This window comes from Macaca fascicularis, chromosome 17 (assembly GCF_037993035.2).
Source record: "Macaca fascicularis isolate 582-1 chromosome 17, T2T-MFA8v1.1".
In the NCBI taxonomy this organism is placed as follows: Eukaryota; Metazoa; Chordata; class Mammalia; order Primates; family Cercopithecidae; genus Macaca; species Macaca fascicularis.
Window position 1 is genome coordinate 11,652,027 of NC_088391.1, and position 22,433 is coordinate 11,674,459.

Genomic DNA, 22,433 nt, shown 5'->3' on the forward strand with positions numbered 1-22,433 from the left:
AGAGAGAGAGAGAGAGAGAGAAAGAAACTGGGTGACAGGACAAGCAGGAATCTTGAGTGAAGAAATGCTGGTTTTTCTTAGACCACCAAACCCAATGACCATTTTAGTTGAAAGCTAGGCAGAATCTATGCAAGGATAATAACATTGACTTTTTATTTGTGAGTGGAGGCCTGTCATTACTTCTATGGCTAAGGCTTGTTTTCTAGACCTCTGACTCCACTGCCAGGCAGTGGGAACTTCTGGAGAAGCTCTCTGCCAGCTGGAGCACAGGATGGAAGGGGTGGGTGGCAAGCAACAGCGGGTTCCCGGCACTGCTGCCTGACACACGCCCACAACCGGTTCCTTCCTGGTCATCACCAGTCATCTCTCATCTCCCTCTTCCAGCCAACTTCCAGTTGGTGGCCAGCCAAATAAGACATTGAATAAAGAAGGATGTTCATTCTGTGTTATGTGTATAGTTTGAAACTTAAAGGCATGAGGGAATGTAAAAATGCTTCCCCAAAACTGTTTAAAATCTGTAAGAGTTTGGGAAATGATACAACAAATTAGACTTGGAATTTACATAGGCATTTATTCTTTAATAGTGAACTGTGTTTGCTCTATGCACCCATGAAGATGAAATTTCATGCAGCAACCATTACACCACTTTTGTTACCATCCACTCTGAGTCCCATCTGTTCAAATTCCCCAGTCTTCTGCAACTATGTTTTTTTTTCTTTTTTTTGAATCTCTCTTCCCCTGTGCTATTAACTGTAAAAAGGAGGGGCTACTTAGTAATTCTACACCTGTTCAAGTCCACGCCTATCAACTTGTTAAGCTTCCCAAACAAGTGCAGGGTAAAGCATGAGAACATCAGAGTCTGGGGCGGTGGCAGCTGCAACGGTGGCTGTGACGGTGGCTGCCACTGGGTTTGGCTTTTTGGATTTTTGTTCAGAGTCTCTAATGTATCCCCGACAATGGCGGTTGATGACAGCAATTTATTTTCCAGACCGAAGAACAAACTAAATTCATCTCAAAATGATTATAAATCATCAAGACGGAATAGCCTGCCACCTGAACTACTCATAGGAAATGACATTAGAGGAAGACTTCAAAGAAACATTAAGAACTTGGATCCCATTCACCTGAGGCACCCGAAGAAGAGACCATCCATATTTCCAGGTAGGAATTGTTTACATTTATATCATCCAATTGAAACAAAACCAAACACACAGACACACACACAGATTATATTTCCCTTGTTACAATCAGTTGTTCATTTAAAATTAACTTGGGTTACATTCGAAGACTTTAAGTAAATAAACATGTTTGAATATAAAAGTTAGAATAATTGTTTGATCTGAAAGCAACCTATCTTCTTCCTTTTATTTTCTTTATTGATTGTAACATATTTAAGGACCTGTAAATAGGCAGCTATTTTATTACTTGTTGGTATCAGCAGGAAAGTGGAACTGCTTTGCTTGCAATCATGAAGAATTCCATTGCTGTATTTCTTTCTCTGGCATTTTTTTTTTGCAATATTACTGGATTGTTGGGTGAAGTTGATGTTTGTGTGCACCAAAAATTAACACCATTAAATACTCCAATGCATGTTTCAAATTCCTGTCTTGTATCAGAGCCTAAAACCATTTGTAGTAAAAAGCTCAACTCAACGGTGTGGATGGTAAAATGTATTAGAGCACAGGAGACATGGATTTCAGTCTTGATAGAGGGACTCTGATGTCTGCCCCAGATGTTTATGTGTGGATATTATAGATATGTAGATTGTCAGAGATACCTGTGACTGTGAACCTTAATTGAGCTATCTAAGTGATCACTGGAGAGTATGAATTATATAGCCAATTTGATTTTAATACTATCTGCTTTGGAATTTCCAGGAAAAACTGAAAGTGGTCTTTTTGTTATGGCTGATTGATTTATTGGAGCCTTTTTTATGGGAGACAGATGAGACTAAATTATTTTTTGGTTTTCTGTATTCATAGAGTTAACCCAACATTTGAGAGCTAACTCTATGAATGTAGGAAACCAAAAAATAATTTAGTTGAGTTTTACTTTATACAAATTATATGGACTACCCAAACAGCTGACTCTTTATACTGCTTCTGGAAAGCGAGAAGATGAAGATGATTTAGAGATATGGGACTCAAGGCCGTGAGCTAAAAATTACGTTTCTTAAAGAAGCTGTTTTAATACATTTCTTCAGTTCAGTAATACTGCCCTAGTGTCACACTCTTCTGCAGAAACGAAGCAAAACTCAGCCTGGAGTGGGCCAGAAGGTGTAAGCGTGTAAGTGTGTTAAGGGGAAGGAGGGGGGATGGTATGAAAAGTGCTGGAAAGAGGAGCATTTGGGTGCCTGAAGTATTTCACAGAACACAGTCACTTTCTGCCTATTCACTTGGATCTCCTGAGGGTACCAAGGAGCTCAGGCCTACTGTGTTTCCTAAAACTATGTGGTATGATGTACTTTCTGACAAGTTGGTTCACTAGTCCTTCTTCCAGAACCTCCTTGCAAGGCAGTTCTTCACCTTCTGCTTTTTCTTCACTTATTTTATTCTTTTTAAATTATTTCTGGATTCAGGTACATTATAATTTATCCTGCACTTCTCTGCCACCGCGGATATAGCCCCACCCCCATGCTTCATGAAGGCTTCTTCTTTCCAAACAACTGGGTCCAGGGGAATGCCTCACTCCTGCAGCCAGCATTCCTGCTTTGCCCTCTCGTTCTATAAGGTCATCTGGCCCTGGCTGGTAGCTATCGCCACAGACTTACAAGAAGGCCTCTTGGCTTGAATCTTACATAAGTTGTCCTTTCTAAGATCTTGAGTTGACATAATTAATTTGACCAGGTGGAGTTGTGAAAAGAGCACTGAACTTCAGGGAGCTGAGTCCTAGTCTAGACTATGTCCTTAACTGCCTGTGTATGTTCTCCAAGCTACCTCACTGACCCCTGTGACCCTCAACTATACCACCTGTTTCTGCTCTTTCTGTGCCCAGTACTCTCGTTAGGGGCAGCAGCAGGAGAGGGGCCCTTCCTACCCCTCTCCCAGCCTCTCCACCAGGGTCTCCAGTGGACAAGTTAGAGAGTCACCTGTCCAGACTTTGTGCAATACTTACTGGCTACTTGATTTCTAAATCCCCTGCTACCTAAACCACGATTCCACCGTCAGTCAGACAGGTTTCACTCACTGACTGATTTTTACAGTGGATGATTTAGAAACTCCCCTGGGCCATCAGTTTTCCCACAGTGCCTACGTACCACCTGAAAACAGAAATGCACACAGATTGTGATAACCATTCCCATTCTAGCTATGCAGTGGGACATAAAGGATAGGCATGATAGATGTAGAACCCAATGGTCAGATAAATTAAGGCACACATCAAAACCAAGACTCAGACCTTGGTCTTTTGACTCCAACACTGAAGCTGTTTCTACTCTGTTCCACTTTACTCCATTGTCAACTGTTATCATTTGTCTGATGAGATTCAAGACTTGAAGACATGTCAGTGTTCCAATCAGCTTTCACTCTGACCCTTATATACATACAGACAACTTTATCCTCTGCCTGAAGTCTTGTATTTTCAATCCTGAACCAAATTACTGATTGATTCATTGATCACTTCATTCACAGAATATTCATTTGGTTCTTACACTATGTTAAGGATAAAACTTCAAGGATCTAACTGCACATTACCCTTTTGTTCTTTTTACCCATTGCTCCTTTAGGGCCATCTCACACTGCAGATAGTTACCTAAAATGCAAATCCACTTGTTTCATTCTCTTGCATAAAATTCCTCAAAGTTACCACTGCCCTTAGGATGAAGTCCAAACTCTTTAATTTGAAGTACAAGAGATGCAAATTCTGGTCACTGCTTCCATCCCCAGCCTCTTTTCTAGCCCTCCTTCCGCTTGTGTTCCAACAAACTTAGCCACTTTCAGATCCCCATGGTCCTTCACGTTTGCAATTCTAGGGTAAGTACTGTACACTCTACCTGAACAGTTTCACCCAACCAGTTTCTACCTTGGCTTTGGGGGTCAGCTTGAGATCCCCTCTTCCAGGAGGTTTTCTTGACTCCAGTGTTTGGGTTGGGTCCTTTCTACATCATTCTAACACCTGTACTTTTCCCTGTCATAGCACTTATCACACTATATTGTCGTTGTCCGTTTACTTCTCTGTATCTCCCCACTTGCCAGTGACCCAGGAACCGTATCAGTCTTGTTAACCATTGTTTACCTATCACAATGCCAGGCACACAGTGTGCATTCAATAAATATTTATTCAGGTGACTCAAATCACACTGAATGGAGTTAACTCTTGGTGTACCTTGTGTGCTCTGGCTTCTCCCGGACTCTGTCCATGGCATTCTCCCTCACCTCCCAACATACAGACGCACACTAGACACACACGCCCTGCATTTCTGTTAGGCCTTTTCTTCCATTCTTCCCCTAGTTAAAGGCCAAATCCTAGGCTTTCATCTTCTTCCTCTGACCTCCTTTAGTTCTCCTTGATGCCACCTCCTTGGCCTTGGGGCTGCATTATAGTAACTTTATGTTTGTGTGGAAACTCTCTGAAAACAGAGACTATCTTGGTTACTTCCTTGCGTGGCTCATTTGTCTAGGAGGGGGGAAATTGCACAAAGTAGGTGTCCTATCAACATCTAGTGGTTAATTAACTGATTTGCTGTAAAGCCATGTCAACTCCATGGAGCCTATCTGATTCTGGCTCCAAGAAAGAATTAGTTGATAGACAGAGATTGCCAAAGGGAAAGGTCTTTATACTGATTTTTATAACAATCTGAACTCCTAGTGGGGGGAAAATGCAGGTATGGCTTATCTTAGTGTGTCATTCATTCATTGTCAGGGTTCTACTATATGCTGGGAACGGTTCTAGGCCTTGGAAAGAGAGCAGAAAACCAGACAGTTTCTGGTTTAGGCTGATGGGAAAGAATTTTCCTAGCAGAGTACCTTGCATATTGCACACCTCAATAAATATTTCCAGAGTAAAGGAATGAATGACCCTCATGGTCACAGCAACAAATCTCAAAAGAAGAAATCAATATATTTTTAAGTCATATTTATATAAAAACATCAAAAACTCACATTTTGTCTTCCATTAAAAAAGCCTCAACAATAGAATGTTAGTGTGTGTTATTCGGCTGAGGTTCTATGGTCTTGGGTCTTAAGAGACCAGGCCTTAAGAGTCTAGGCCTCTGTAGGAAACAGGCAGCCTGGTCTCACGCTCCTTCTGAAAGAACTCCAGCAGCTGAGTTCACAGCAGTGGGCCTGGCTTGGTTTAAGGAAGCAAAAGAGAGAGAGAGAAGTGGTCCTGACACACACCATGCCCACAGACACGTCAGATTAAAATGAGTGTCTCACCCTGCACCTGGAAAAAGGGGGACTCAGGCACCAGGTGTGATGGGTTGTTCATTCAGCACTCTTAAGCCAACAAGTTGGGGTGTTTAATCAGCTAGTTCTTATAATATCATACTGATTTTATAGTCATCTGTTGTGAAAAGCAAGGAACCATCTGCTTGGAGGAAACAGGCGGTTCCAGGTACTTCCTTGTTGCTTAGTCAGAGGACAAGTGTGATGAGGACTGTTCGTGGCCAAGAGGAGAAGAGGGCCCCAGCCAGGACTCACATGGCAGGAACACCAGCATGTAGGCTAACGTTGCTTCTCGTTTTTAAGTCAAAATTCTATTCCAAACACAAGTTTTTTTCTCAAAATCCACAATCTAAAAACTTTACTTAAAATTATTTTATTTTTATAGTTAAGTGGATTTTGAGCATTTCTAAAGTTAGACTGCTGTCTTTGTTTTCTTCCTGCATGTAGGTTTTTATTGGAAACACAGGGTAGTCATAGGAACAATGGTGGCTAGATGCTTTCTGGCCTTCCTTCGGGTGAACAGACTCTGTCAAAGAGCTGTAGAGATTGGGGTCTGGTCTGGGTTCCCTCCTCAGAGCTTCCTCATCACAGGCACAGTGAAGGCACTCTGTGATTTGGCATGTCTCCTTAAGTGTTATGTTCTCTGTTAGAATTCTGTCATTTTAGACAGTGTGGCGATTTCTCAAGGATCTAGAACTAGAAATACCATTTGACCCAGCCATCCCATTACTGGATATATACCCAAAGGATTATAAATCATGCTGCTATAAAGACACATGCGCACATATGTTTATTGTGGCACTATTCACAATAGCAAAGACTTGGAATCAACCCAAATGTCCATCAGTGACAGATTGGATTAAGAAAACATGGCACATATACACCATGGAATACTATGCAGCCATAAAAAAGATGAGTTCGTGTCCTTTGTAGGGACATGGATGCAGCTGGAAACCATCATTCTCAGCAAACTATCGCAAGGACAGAAAACCAAACACCGCATGTTCTCACTCATAGTTGGGAATCGAACAATGAGAACACTTGGACACAGGAAGGGGAACACCACACATCGGAGCCTGTCATAGGGTGGGGGGAGAGGGGAGGGATAGCATTAGGAGATACACCTAATGTAAATGACGAGTTAATGGGTGCAGCACACCAACCTGGCACATGTATACATATGTAACCTGCACATTGTGCACATGTACCCTAGAACTTAAAGTATAATTTAAAAAAAAAAAAGAATTCTATCATTCTGGAAGCCTGCAGACAGGTACGTTTGATGACATTTCAGTGGGGCCTTCAGGAGACATGCAGAACTTATGATCGGGGCATCCATAAACGTGCTGTGAAAAGAGTGCCTCCTGAGATTGTGTTCAGTGGCCTTAGGTTGTGAGTGGGCTCAGTGGTTACAGTTTGTGAGGACAGGAACCATGTTTTCCTACACGGTGGTATTCCCCACAGCACTTACTACAGGGTTAGGTGCTTAATAGCTGGTGAAGTCATCAGGCAAGGTGGAAGACACGACGTGCAAGAAGTATGTCACAGCCACTCCACTGGCCACACCCCTGCCCATCTGGTCACACAACTTCCTTAAATAACTGCTTCTCAGGCAGGCCTTGCTCAGGGCCAAAGTCAAGGGAGCCTCAGAGACAAGAGTTTGAACACTTCCTCTCATGAAAGGACTTCAGCTCAGGGATTTCACAGAGTCAGTATCTGCTTCACAATTGGTTTCAAGTTCTGATCCCCCATCTTACTAAACGTGTAATCTGGGATAAGCCACTGGCCCTCTCAGAACCTGTTTCATCATCTGTGAAATGGGAGTGCAAACACAAGTTTCACCAGCTGTCTTAAACCCAAATGAGATAATGCATAACTACAAAATGATATACAGATGAGGTTGACTGTACTATTCTTATTCCTTGGTGGCATTAAAGGTTTTGTTTTTCATAATTAGTACTTCTTCTTTGAATGTGTGGGTGGTAGATGCAATTGGAACCCTTTTGCAACTCTTCATGGTTGGAAAGTTATCTAAAGTTGCTAATCAGACCCTCTGCTAATGTAAATTCTATATAATGAGACACTGCTAAACACCCATTCATTTTAACTTTCTCATTAAAAAGGATGACATAGAAACCCTTCTTTGTAGTCAGTATAGATGTATTTCCTCAAAGTGAATCATTAAACTTAAGGGTTTTGTCATGTGAGGCCTCTGAAAATTGTACAATATTAGAAACATCAATGTCTGTGTTTAATAAACTTACTGGTAGCTTTACTGTGTTGAATGTCTCTACCTAATTTTGTTTGTTTAAAACTTTGCTTTTGGAAATTTAGCCCTTCAACTTTTCTTTAACAAAATCTTGGAATGAACTTCTGATTTTTTTTTTAAAAAACTGCTTATATGTAATATTGTAAATGAGTTCACCACTTGAAAGTAATTTACTTAAATAATGAGATTTAATTTTAAAGCCTTTAAATATCAACACATTTTTATTTAAAATTTGATATATATGGCCTTTCCTGTTTAAAAATGCTGATGTAACAAAAACTGAGATAGCTTGTTTACTTTTTATTACAATAAATACGTAAAATTTATTTACAATAAATACATAAAATTTACTTACAATAAATACGTAAAATTTATTTACAATAAATACGTAAAATTTACTTACAATAAATATGTAAAATTTATTTACAATAAATACGTAACATTTATTTATTGGACAAGTTTATTAATGAGGATGGAGTTTTTGTTTTTGTTTTGCTTTGTTTTCTAAAAATGGACGAAAACACCCCCTTTCCTTAGGCGTCCCGTGTCCCCCGATTCCTCCTCCCTGGTTGCCGCGTCCTTGGCTGGCGTCAGAAAAATGGCTACAAACTTCCTAGTACCTGAGAAGATCTGGTTCGATAAGTTCAAACATGGCGTTGCAGAAAGGAGATTCTATGAACAGATGAACGGGCCTGTGGCAGGTGCTTCCCGCCAGGAGAACGGTGCCAGCGTGATTCTCCTGATACTGCCAGAGCCAGAGAGAACATCCCGAAATCCCTGGCCGGAAGCTCAGGCCCTGGGGCGTCTAGCAGCCCCAGTGGAGACCACAGTGAGCTCGTCCTCCGGATCGCCAGTCTGGAAGTGGAGAACCAGAGAGGCCCGGCTGAACGTGCTGGAGAAGAGCTTGCCCGGCCACCAGGCCACAGCCCCGCAGACCCAGCACGTGTCTCCCATGCGCCAAGTGGAGTCCCCGGCCAAGAAGACAGCCACAGCAGCAGAGGATGACGAGGACGATGACACTGACCTGCTTGGCAGTGACAGTGAGGCAGCACAGCTGCGGGAGGAGCGGCTGCAGCAGTACGCAGAGAAGAAGGTCAAGAAGCCCGCGCTGGTGGCCAGGTCCTCCATCCTGCTGGACATCAAGCCTTGGGACGGTGAGACGGCCATGGCCCACCTGGAGGCCTGTGTGCGCTTCATCCAACTGGACGGGCTGGTGTGGGAGGCCTCCCAGCTGGTGCCCGTGGGCTACGGTATCTGGAAGCTGCAGATTCAGTGTGTGGTGGAGGACAAGGTGGAGACAGACTTGGGGGAGGAGGAGATCACCAAGTTTGAAGAGCGTGTGCAGAGTGTCGACATGCAGCTTTCAACAAGATCTGAAGCCTGAGTGCATGTGTGTATGCACATGTGCGTGAGGCCCTGCCACAGTTAAACACTGAGACGGGCAAAAAAAAAAAAAAAAAAAAGAGATGAAACAAACTTAATGAGTCTATTAATGGTAACCTGGTTACTTTTAAGGAAAACAAAAATGCTAATACTATATTATTTATGTGCATGCTTTATTAACAAGGGGAAACTGTTTTTACCTTTATGTAGGAACTGATAGTGAGCCCAGTATGAGCAGAAGATGTTAGATTTATAGCTCAACTTTAGGTTTTTCTCCCTGTCATGAAAAAGAATAAAACAGAGTTCTGAATTCAAGACTTGCCTTATAAGTATATTAAGAAATGACTTGAAGAGCTGTAACCTAAAAGTTCCTTTTCAATTGTTGCTCTATAGTTAATGTGTAGTTACAGATTTGAGAGCTTCCACATACTTTTCTCTCACATTCCTAAATAATGCTCTAATTATATATTCATATCTGGACTATGAAAATACTTTTATATCCATATAATATTTACTCAATATACTTCAGTAATACTTTTTAAGCACTTGCAGTTGTCTGCCTAAGTAATGCTTTTAAAAAAGTGTTTGGGAGGAAAATGGCCCTCCAGTTATTCAGTTACAAAAGAAATGGCCAGACCCAACATTCTTTGTTTCAAATAATTTGGGGGAAAGTAGCTACCTAAAGAATCTTTGCTTCAGCATTTGTTATACGTCCATCTTTTTTTATAATCTGGAATAATACGGATTTGGGAACAGAGCTTTACAAAATGGGGTGAAATGGATAGTTTTTGGTGACAGGAACGTAAAAACTCTCATTATAAGATGGTCAGAGCTGGACACAGTGGCTTACGCCTGTAATCTCAGCACTTTGGGAGGCCAAGGAGGGCAGATCACCTGAGATCGGGAGTTTGAGACCAGCCTGACCAACATGAAGAAACCCCGTCTCTACTAAAAATACAAAATTAGCGGTGCATGGTAGCACATGCCTGTAACTCGGGAGACAGGCAGGAGAATCCCTTGAATCCGGGAGGCGGAGGTTGCAGTGAGCTGAGATCACGCCATTGCACTCTAGCCTGGGCAACAAGAGCGAAACTCCGTCTCAAAAAACAAAACAAAACAAACAAAAAAAGCTGGCCATGGTGATGCAGACCTGTAATCCCAGCTACTTGAGAGGCTGAGGCAGGAGAATCGCTTGAACTCAGGAGACAGAGGTTTCAGTGAACTGAGATGGCCCCATTGTACTCCAGCCTGGGTGATAGAGCAAGACTCCATCTCAAAAAAACAAAACAAAAAACAAAAAAGATGGTCAGAGTATTTTTCAGTCATGATTTTAATGTTTAGAATTTCCGTCCTAAGTGGTGTTAATCCTTTTGAGTTAAACAACTGATTGTCAGTGTACCCTTGAACATCCTGGGAGTTCAAAGCACACAGAAGGAGGAACAACAAAGAAAATGTGTATTTTTGTCACTAGATTAATTGGTGGTGTTCTCTCAGGTATCAAATAACTTCTCTCCCACCTTGACACTTAAAACAGACTAAAGTCATCTTAATGAATAATTAATACTGAATAAAGTTTTAGAGTAACTGATTTTTATAAGCAAGAAAGATACCATTTCAAGAAACACTCTTTGTAGATTTTAAGTATCAAAATAGATGCTGAAGGGTAAATGAAAGGTATACTTTAGAAAGACTACATCTATTCAACAAAAATCTAAACTATGTTGTTGTATGTATATTGGTGCAAAACACAGTGCAAGGACTCAACAATTGTTAAGACACTGATACACAGTAATCTGCTTTCCTATCTAATTTTTTTACTGGGAGAGCAGAATGCTTTAATTTGGGTTTTCCTGCTTCATTGACATCAGTATTTAAGCTTCCCTGTTGGACCAGCTAATGGCAATACTGACACTACGTCATCTGGTAGAGAATCCCTAACTGGCAACAATGTGTTTTCCTACAGGAAAGTCCCAGGGGCCTTAGGTGTCCTCCACATCAGGGTTTCTTAGTTGGGGGTTTGTATGCTTTTTGTAATTTATGTCTGTTCTCCACCCTCTAGAAAATAGCTAAGTGAGAAAGAGTCATAAGTCAAATATCCATCCTCAAGTCCCAACTCAGGAACAGTTTCTGGTTTGTTAAGAGTATCTTGGAGCCCCTGCATAACAAAGGGAATATTAACTTACCAATTTAGGGCTTTTGTTTTCAAATGATTGTGCAAATCTGAATTTCTAGAGGAGATTTTCCAAAATCCACAGGCACTGGCCAAGAGATGTGATTTACCAGGTCTACACTGGGCCAGGCATCTAACTGCAGTATGAACATTTTCCCAGGTTCATCTGATGTTTGTCCCATCCCCTGGTCAAGAACTACTGACTTAAAGAAAGTGGAAAAGATCTTCAAAGATCAAAGTTATTTGTAAACTATTCTAAGTTTCACGTGTAAGAAGCAAGAGGTAGCTATGTCTGGCAGGCCTCTGTTGCTGCCCCATGCAGTCCAGTCCCCTTCCACGCACCCACCCAACCGCTACCACCCTCAAAGCTTAGTGTATTCTGTGGCAAAAGAGGAACCTGTAATTTGAGTTTCATCATATGCAAAGTGCCTCTGTGTCCCCACTCATAACTGTAAAACCCAGAACTGCACAGTGCAGAGTTCCAGACACACCCATCTTACGGTCTTTGTTCTAAATCCTGCTCACACCATAGGGTAAAACATTAGGACTCGCTCTGTGCCTCTCAACCATCTTTTTTTTTTCTTTTTATTTTTAGTTGACATATAATAATTGTACATATTTTTGGGTTACAGAGTAATATTTCTATACATATATACAATGAGTACTCACCAAATCAGGGTAATTAGCATATCCATCACCTCAAACATTTATCATTTCTCTGTGTTGCAAACATTTAGAATTCTCTCTTCTAGCTCTTTTTTTTTTTTTTTTTTTTTTGAAATGGAGTTTCATTCTTGTCGCTCAGACTGGAATGCAATGGTGTGATCTCGGCTCACTGCAACCTCCGCCTCCCGGGTTCAAGCCATTTTCCTGCCTCTGCCTCTCAAGTAGCTGGGATTACAGGCACATGTCACCATGCCCAGGTAATTTTTGTATTTTTAGTAGAGATGGGGTTTCACCGTGTTGGTCAGGCTGGTCTCGAACTCCTGACCTCAGGTGATCCACCCACCTCAGCCTCCCAAAGTGCTGTGATTACAAGCGTGAGCCACTGCACCCAGCCTTGGCTTTATGAGAATATACAATAAATTATAGTTAACCACATTCACCCTCCAGTGCTATAGAACACCGGAACTCATTTCTCCTATCTAGCTGTAATTTTATATCTGTTAACCAACCTGTCCCCATCCTTCCCTCCCCCGTGCCCTTCCCAACCTCTAATACTCCCAATCCTACTTTCTACTTTCATTAGCTCAAATTTTTGGGGGGCTCCCACATGTAAGTGAGAACATGCTACAATGAATTTTTTAAAATGGTAACAGTGCCTGTTAGAGGGAGCTGATTAGAGTAAGTTGGATGAATAAGAAACATTTTAAGGTTTTTAAAAATAAAAGCTCTCAACAATACAAGTGATATTATAAAATATAGAAATGTTTAATGAAAAAGAGTTAATATCATCTGTGATACTGAGTGCTGCACAGAAACTTCATTACTCAGAATTAGGATAAACTATAGCTACATATTTTCTTTTGTTACTGAATCACATCCATATGAAACAAATAGCAATCTGGAAACTTCGCAAAAGAGATATTCTCGAAATGTGGTTATTTGTAACAAGGATGCCACGAATCACTACATAATTATTTAAATAAAAGGCAAGGCAGTTTTGGAAAATTGTAAACACTGCAAAGTTATGGCCTTGTATTTTTTCTTATTTTCTGCTAAATTAGAAAGAACTTCGCTGTTTCAAATATACTCAAGCTGTTCAGTTCTTCAACAAAAAGTAGGTGACTGAAAACTGTATGCTTAACTATGCTTAAGTTATTATTTATAGTAGTGATAGAAGCCATTTTATTGGCAATAAATCACTTCCTGATTTCCACACCAAGCATTCCCACATGCACAAACATAGGTGTGTGGGAGGAAGGGAAATGGGCAAGAATGATTTCCTTCAAGAGGCTACTGAGAATGAAAACTCAAAATCTGCACCCCTAGGGGTGGTGGAAGGAGAGGAAGAAAACTCCCTGCCAGAAATTTGACTAACATGCTGAGCAGAGAGAACTTTAAAAGAAGAAGAAGGAGAGGGAGAGGGAGGAGAAGAGAGAGAGAGAGAGAAAGTGAAGGAAGGAAGGAAGGAGGGAGGGAGGCAGGGAGGGAAAGAAGGAAGGAAGGAAGGAAAGAGAAGGTAAGGGAAGGAAGGAGAAAGAGAAAGAAAAAGAAGAAAGAAGAAGGAAGAAGGAGGAAGAGGAGGAAGAAGGGGAAGAAGGAAGAGGAGGAGGGAGGAGGAGAAAAAAACAGCAGAAATAAAATAATGTGGCATCTGTATCCACAGACATGTCTTCCGGCAGGGAAAGTGTGAGGTGGTTTTTATTTTGAAAAGTTGATTGATATACACAGGGCTAGATAACTGATAAACTGCAGATAAGAAACTGGGTTTGATGCTTGTCTACGGGAAATGACGATGTTCCTTAAATGTCACCTAGATGGTTAAAAGGAAGGGAAGCATGAGTGGAGTCACTGCTGATTTGATGAGTAAGGGTTCCTTCTTTAAAAGGCTCTTTGGGATGGGCACGGTGGCTCACGCATGTAATCCCAGCACTTTGGGAGGCCAAGGTGGGCTGATCACCTGAGGTCAGGAGTTCGAGATCAGCCTGGCAAACGTGGCAAAACCTTATCTCTACTAAAAATACAAAAATTAGCTCGGCGTGGAGGCAGGCACCTGTAATCCCAGCTACTTGAGAGGCAGAGGCAGGACAATCGCTTGAACCCAGGAGGCGGAGGTTGCCGTGAGCCAAGACTATGCCACTGCACTCCAGCCTGGGCGACAGAGCAAGACTTCATTTCAAAAAGTAAATAAATAAATAAATAAAGTAAAATCAAATAAAAGTTTCTTTGAAAGTTCCCAAACATTGAAAATAATGGCGCGTTAACAGAAGATTAAATGAAATGAAATAGTAAGAATCAAAGGTTTCTGTTTCATTCTCCCCCCAAAACAACAACAAACTCTGTCTCTACCCAACTCTTACCTTTGGAGGTTTTATAGGAATGTTGGCTGGGGTAGGAGAGGAGAGTGAGACAGAGAGAGAGAGATTGAGGCTTGTAAGAGTCTCTGGCTACTCTTTCTGTTGCACTTCTCTTTGAAAGGCTCCCTAGGGCAGTCTGCCTCTTATTGCTCTAAAATTAAGATAGGATCTAGCTCTGTTGTAATTGGGCAGCAGAGGTAGACATTATGCCAATATATGCCATTTTGGTGTTCAGACAGAAGTCCAGCATTGTGAGTTACTTTCATTATGTGTAAAAATACGGTGTGGAGAAGTAGATAAAAATTTGCTCAGAAATTCACTGCATTCTTTCAGGAGCTATAGCAGAGTAGCAATTTATGATTTTGTTTCTTTTAAATGTGGAAGTTTGGAATTCACAAATGCTATAAAATAGATCAATATATACAAGTTGTACACAAAATGCACATTAACCAGCTGACTAGAATTTTGCCCCATTCCCGAACCAGAATGTTTATGAACCCCTAATCTCCTGTACTCTACAATTCTAATCTCAGTGTGCCACATTGCTGCATGTTACTCATTGCTGAATGGAGTGGCACATAACATCTATTTAAATGTTGCCTAATAGAACTATGGTATAGTTTAGGACTTTATATGAAAGTTATAAAATTTGAAATGCCATGAATTTCATCCCAGTGGCAACATTTCCCTAGTCAGCTTTTAAGGAATATGATTAAATGAGATGTATACTCCACTTTTAAAATATTTTAATTATCAGACAAATAGAATTACATGGTTTTTTTTTTAAAGCCACATAGATTCTTCAAGCTTGGATCTTGCCAAGCCTGGACATCAATGAGCTGTTTCAGTTTGTTGTCATTGTTGTTTTAATCAATGATAGGGCATCTTGGAAAACCTTTGGCATTTCCTCAAAAGTTTCCTTCTTATTTTCCCGCCTAATTATTAATCTCATATAAGATATGCCTTTGATTCTTGGGGATTTACTATTTTTTGTTTATAGATTAAGCTTCAAAAAGTGCATGGTGGTTATGCTGTTGAAGAACTTAGACAAGAGAATAACTCACTTGACAGTGAGCACAGTGGAGAATCAAAGAATCAGTGAATTGTGGATCTGAAAGAAATCATAGAGAACATCAAGTTCAGCGTACTCATGTTACAGATGAAAAACTGTAGACCTACAAAAACAATTGACATGGAGGGCCTTCTGATTCCCATAATGTTCTATAGCATCATCCTTCATGAGATCATCACAGAAACCTAGCTTAAGAACCTCTGGGTCATTTTTATATGCCTGAAAAGTGAGAGGAAAATGATACGCACACCTTCCTGTGGGTCCCAGAGGCCAACAATCCGTGCATCAGCCTGTGTTTATTAAATACCCACATGTCCTCTGCTGTGCATCAGATGCTGGTGGGCAGGGCTGGTGTGTAAGTAGAGATTGGAAGTATTAAAAAGTACATGTCAGTCACACTTGGTGAGACACGTACTGACAGGTGAACCTAGCCTAGTGCACAGCATCAAGACCTCAACTGGTTTTATTTTGCAGTCTGTCCTTAAAAGAGAAAAAGTCCTTCTTTGATGAAAATAGCCATTAAGTGAAAAAGAGGAGATTTGAGTTCAAGGTGTTATAGCTTTAGCTCAAGGAAACACACAGGAAGTGTGATTCTCCTCAGAGATATGATCCAGGAGAAAACCAGGGTCCTAAACATTCCTTTTTGAAGAATATGTCTCAGGATATATTCCTTTTGAAAGGTAAGGGTCTACTCAATGGTCACCATCCTCACAGACTGAGATTTGTTACCACTCCCATTTCACAGTGAGGAAACTGAGGCATATGGAAAACAATCTGTTAAACGTTAAGAGAACCAGTTTGAAACTGGGTGAAAAATTGCAACTTCTTACCTTTAAGTTCTCCTTTACCAAATATTCCCTGAAGTTTGTTCCATTCTCATGTTAAAAAAAAAAATTGTAACCAAAAGTAGCATTACTGCTATGTGTCTTAGTAGTTGAACAAAAAAGTGTATCATTTTTCCCACACAGATAATAACCAAATTCCTATTTAAAAATCAGTTAAGAAACCTCTAATTAAAGGGGCAGTGAATGGAAACAGTAGATTTGGCCTAAATATGCTGGTGGAGCAGCTGTGGGCCTGCATCTGTCATGAGTAAAATACTCATTTGTGGGAAGTGGGTCCCCTTTTATAGGTTGTCAGGGCTCAATTTAGTCCCGGAAAAAGATGTCACCCTATTATTTTATGTGGTCCTCAGCTTAAAAAGGTGTCTAACTGTAAGTACTACACCTCCGAAGCGAGATGTTAGAAATAATCATTGCCTTGGAAAAAAGATTCTAATAAAGCAAATTTTAAAAACAAATACAAAGCCCAATTTCTCATAAGCACAAGAGTTTGAATATGTAGAAGGTCATTTTGTTTTGTTTTTTATTTGTTCTGTTGAGTAGTAGAAGGAAAAGATCATATGACTTCATATAACCCAAATGTCATCTGGGAGCACTTTGCTCTTAAAATTTAAGTGGATTGGTCAAGCTTCCATTCCATACCTGTGGGTAGTCTCGGGCTCAATCCAGAGATGTTTATAACTTTTCAGGGACATGGGTCCTTGTGCTTAAGTTTCTGCTCCTGTGAATGTTTTGTTTGTTTGTTTTTCCTTTGTTGGTCATTTATGATTTTTTTCCCCTCATATTGTCTCTATTCTGTATTGTGTGTGGGTTCAGAAATGAAGTTCACCTTCTTGCCTTGACTTCTGCAAATAAAAACTCAACCCAACCATAAAAGCCTCTGTATGTGTAGTGGATTCTACTGGATATCTGGAGAGACAAAAATAATACAAAATGTAGATATTCATTCAGCACAAACAACTTTGATTTAACAGCAGAGGGCCTTATTCTTGCAAAGCCCTCTCGGCCACCCTCCCCTTCAAGATTTCTTAAAGCATGTTCTACCAGTATTCAACCTCTGGTCATCAAGATGGCTCTTTTTTCCTTCTCTTCCATCTTTCCTTTCAAATTTCCTTCTACCATAATGTCCCCAGAATTTTACTTTCTTCTTCCTCAATCATATAGAGCAGTTCTGCTCTTTCCAGCCCTACTCCCAAGCCCTTCTTCAGACCTATCATTGCACATCTGAAACCAATCAAGGTACCCATCATAAACCAAAGGACCACCTGAGACTACTCCCTTTCAGCCCATGGTTATCATAAGGGTCCATGAGAACCTTCTGCAAATCTTGTTAAAATTTCAGATGCTAGTTTTTCAGATTTGGGGTTGGCTGAGGAATATGTACTTTTAATAGTCATGATTTGATTCTGTTAGAGGGATCTTCAGCTTTTTCTTTGAGAAACTGTAGTCTAACAAGACTCATCCTCTACAGAAGTCAGTTGGAGTCCAGACAGCATTTTTTTCTCTTTTGCATATACTGTAAACCTTAGTCCAAACAGAGCCCTGGAAAATCTGCATGGTGATTGGAGTTAAACATCCCTCCATCATCCTGTTGCTCAGACTCTCTTACTTACCAAAGACCATGCTCTTTTTTAGAAGTTCTGTCAATTAAAACTTTGGTACACTCATTAGGAAGGGATAAAACATATTTCTCCGGTCCTAAGAGGATTTCTCTTGCTATGAAAATAGTTGTATTCACTTGAACAGGCACAGTGACTGGTTTAGCCAAGGCACATAGAAGATAAAGCTTGTTTGGGGACAACCCAGGGAACTTAAAGGATCAGTGAGTAGAACTATCTTGTTAGCAGAGTTCCACGTTATTTTATATTTTTATTACTCAATAGTTTGTGATAAGTTCATATGTTAATTTGAGTAACAGCATTACTCAATGAGGGTAGCTTTTTTTGCAACTCATTTTACAATACAGCTTTGTCCTTTCTGAAAAATAATTTAATTACAAAAAATCAGAAACTGATTGGAGGGTCATTATCAAGTGTATAAATTATCCATAGTATGAATTGATACATTTCCTTATATAAATGCATTTTAAATTATTCATTTTATAAAAATGGGATATATGCTTTTCAGGAAGATATCAACTCTTGTATGAATAAATAAATATCTATATTATTCCTAATAAGTTTACTGTCTTTTGACATGCATCTGTCATTGCTCTTTGAATAGAAGAGCTAAGTTTTCTATTTTTTTTTTCCTTTCCCTGACACGTGTATCCAGTGATTTCTGCCCACCGTGGGTGCTCAGGAAATGCCGATCCCTTCATCCCCATAACTACATTATATTCTCCTCCTTCCATTAATAGCGTGTGAATCTAGCCCATAATTTACCCACCTAGTGTGCCCTGGATTCTTCCTTCTAAAGTGGAATAAAAATAATTGCTGATCCCAGGAATGTCTACCATCCTAAAGACTCCTGGAGTCTAGAACTGCATTCCTGAAGTAGTTCTCTCATCTGCTGGTAGATTGTCTGTAACAATCTGCTTTTTTTTTTTTTTTTTTTAAATAGTGTCTCTCTCATGTTTAAGCTTTTTTTTGGAATCAAGCCCACATTCTTCAGCACGGCATTGAAGACTCAGCAGCCCTCCCAGTCTGGCCCCATGCACGATGGAAGGCCTTCTTTCCTGGCCCTTATCCTTCTCTGCACACTACTCCAGTCCCACCATACCATGGACTGCTCTCTGACCCTGATGGCATTCCCATGGCATATGTTCTCACACAGCCTTCCTCATTTGCCCACCTTGCTTGTCTCTGAGTCATATTCTATTCCAAGGCTAAGCTCAAATGTCATCATATCTCTCAAACTGTCCCTCACACTCACACCCCCACATGGTTTAGTTGTATTCTGCCTTTTGTTCCACAGGTCTTTGCACATCATGGTATTATGGCGTTTAAGTCTGTACATACGTATTGGTATTGCCATCCCCAACCAAGGTTCCAAGGCTTCTGAAGGTAGAAAACTATATCACATAAATGAAGAATGAATGAATGAATGAATGAATGGAGTGAATGAATGAGTAAATATTTAGCCTATCTGTCTGAACTGCCTGCTCTGTCTTAGCCGTTGGAAACATGCTCACAGCTAAATCATTTTCTAAGAAATAATAATCTTCCTTAGTATTAATTTTATGTTATTTTTGTCTCTTCTCTCCAAGCCCTTATCACTTGGATTCTTGCTATGTTACTTTTGCTTTAAGATATCCCTGTTGTCTTATTAACTACTTCAAGTCCTACACAGATTTATGTAAGTGAGAAATATACAATATCCTCTGTACATCCCCTGAGCTAAATAAAATCATTTTCCATCAAAGGCAGCATCACTGTTTTCACTTCTCTTTTCCTTACTATATTTTGGATAAAGATAATGTAGGCTTTTCATGCGCCAATCAAGTTGCATAATGTTTCTGAGTCAGTATTCTTTACCAGTTTATCTTGCTTCTGCATATATGGTTGGCTATGATTATTTGACAGTTTCTCTTGTCTAACACAGATTTACAAAATCAAAACTTTCTAATTCTCTTCAGTTTTGCTGGTGTCATTATGTATGCCATAGTTGCAGAATTGTGTTTTGTGCAACCATATAGAAGAATAAAATACAGAGGATGAAAAGAGACTCAACAAGGAGAGGTAATCTTAAACTTGTCAGAAAATAAAAGTGAATTTCCTAAAATTATTAATATGGTGACAAGTATATACAAATTTTGCATTAAATAATTGGGTGTAAATTCTTAACCCTAGGAAAGCTTATTGAAACGATGACTCTTTGATGTATGGAATGGATTGTTTACCAAATGAAGCAACATAACAGATATCTCTGGAATAACCAGCTTTACAGCTGACAGCAAACTCCTTAGGGCAAGGACTTTACATGTTTGGCACATTGTACTTATACTTACTGTATATCAGTGCTGTTTAAATATTTAATAACAGTTGCTCCCATACCTATTCCTGGCTGGTCCAGCCTTCCTGACTTGTCATGTTCATAATCAAATATGTATTTCTACATTAATCATTTGGGGTGTGGTGCCACTTTTAATCCTAGGCGGGATGGTGCCATCTTCTGAAGGCTTGGGGTGTGCTCTGGGTGACTAGAATAAAGATAATTAGCTATGAATATCAAACATTACTTTTTATTTTTCTTATTTAAAAATATGTTCCTTTTTAGAGATAGATTGCTTGCAGAGTGAGCTGTATTGTTTTCTAAAGGTGAAGCAGTGACTGTTTTTGGAGATACACTAGGACCTGGGCTTCATCATCCAGGCTCTGTAACTAATGGCGTGACCTGACCTCTCTGGTCAGTTTGGTTATCTGTAAAGAAATCCTCCTGGGCTAATTGCAAATGGTTCCCAGAGTTTTAGTGTTATTACCTATTTCCAGTTGTAATATTTGTGCTTATTTACTTAGAAGAAATAAATTAGTTTACTTTTAATTTTTACTGGGGAATGTAAAAAAAAGTGCTCCTACTTAAATGTTTAATCTCTTTTGTGATTTATTTCTTCAAGGGGAATTTACCCAATATTCATTATATAGAAAAAGAGAGTGATGGCAACATATGGGAACTCCAAAGCACATACATATAGAATAACCTAGCTATTTAATTATGTAAATTTTAAAAGAAAAACAAAATTTAGTGATAGAAAAGAACAAAATCTCTTGAATCTGGAGAACAGGAGTCTACTAATTGTGTGAACCGTGTCCCTTGGGTTCTTTAACAGTTAAACAGGAATCTTTCTGTTTACCGGAGAACAAGAAATGAGATAAAGACATGAAGATGCATTGTGATTGTGGACACTACGATAGGGGAAAAGTTTCTTTTTGTTAATTTTTAATTGTTGTGGGTACATAGTAGATGTATATATTTATGGGGTATACGAGATGTTTTGATATGGGCATACAATGTGTAATAATCACATCAGGGTAAACGAGGTATCTGTCACCTCAAACATTTATTCTTTGTGTTATAAACAATCCAGTTATACTCTTTTAGTTATTTTTAAACATGCAATTAAATTACCATTGACTGTAGTCACTAGTCACACTGTCATGCTATCAAATACTAGATATTTTCATGTAAAGATACTGCTAACAAACTGATGCTTCCGAACTTTTCTGACAAGGGGAGTGCCTTCATCTTCATTCACTCACACTTTCTCTCCTAACCTCTCTTGAGACTTTTGCCACAATTTTCTTATGTCTGGACACATTTGGAGACACCATTTTTGCTCACGCAAAACAATATTTGTTGTTGTTACAGCAACACTAATCAGCCCACAGAAGGATTTAATCTGTTATTTGTTTCCATCAATAGCTTCTTCCAAATGCCCAGGTGTATCTGCCAAAAGTGAAGTAGTAAAGGCCCCATGAAATGCTATACAAACCCTTTTAGTTTTACTGACATTGACTTCCTTTCTTATCGGGGAATTCCCAATCTCCAAAGTTTTGTTTATGCATGCTGCAGTTTCCAAGGGTGACTACAGTGAACTGGAAAAGTCCTTTGACCCAGGCCAACATCAAGATAATTTCTATCTGAAGCCACTTTCACTTGTATGAGGTTAAACAGTCATTCAAAGAAGTGAACCCCAGTTAGATTTTTCTGCAGGAGCACTGAATGCTCTGATTACACTAAATCTTTGGAGTTAGGTAGCCTTCAACACTTAACAGCAACTACTGTGCTTCTCATTACAATTATTTATGCCTCTGTTACTTTCACATTTAAATTATTAGTATTATATATCAATGTGTAGATACAATAGCTCTAATACCCAGAAACATATAAGCCATGTGCACAATTTTTCTTTTTCTTTTTTTTAGAGACAGGGTCTTGCTCTGTCACCTAGGCTAGGGTACAGTGGCACAATTGTAGCTTACTGCAGCTACAAGCTCCTGGGCTCAAGTGATCCACTCACCTCAGCCTCCTGAGTAGCTGGGACTACAACTGTGCACCACCACGCTAACTCTATTTTTATTTTTATTTTTTACTTTTTTTTTTTTTTTTTTTGTAGAGATGAGGTCTTGCTATGTTGCCTGGGCTGGTCTTGACTCCTGGCTTCAGATGATCCTCCCACCTTGGCTCCACAAAGTGCTGGAATTACAGGCATAAACCACTATGCCCAGCCCATGGATGCTATTTTTAAGTGTGATGTTTTATTTATTTCTCTAAATATCTTTAAAAATGAATACTTCTTCCAAGGAGTCCCTGAATACTAATTTTGACCTTTCCATCATTGACTAAGATCATCT

The 22,433-nt window shown here is 39.7% G+C and overlaps 1 protein-coding gene and 1 pseudogene across 3 annotated transcripts in view; both read left to right on the forward strand.

Annotated features, from left to right (window-relative positions):
* Nucleotides 1–22,433, forward strand: part of FRY (FRY microtubule binding protein) — a 454,114-nt gene that overhangs the window by 98,650 nt on the left and 333,031 nt on the right. For all 3 annotated transcript variants that reach the window (XM_074021820.1, XM_074021819.1, XM_074021818.1), the window contains one exon: nucleotides 989–1,161. The gene's annotated coding sequence lies outside the window, so the exon portion shown is untranslated. The remainder of the gene's footprint in view (nucleotides 1–988; nucleotides 1,162–22,433) is intronic.
* LOC141408960 (elongation factor 1-delta-like) lies at nucleotides 8,198–9,351 on the forward strand (annotated as a pseudogene).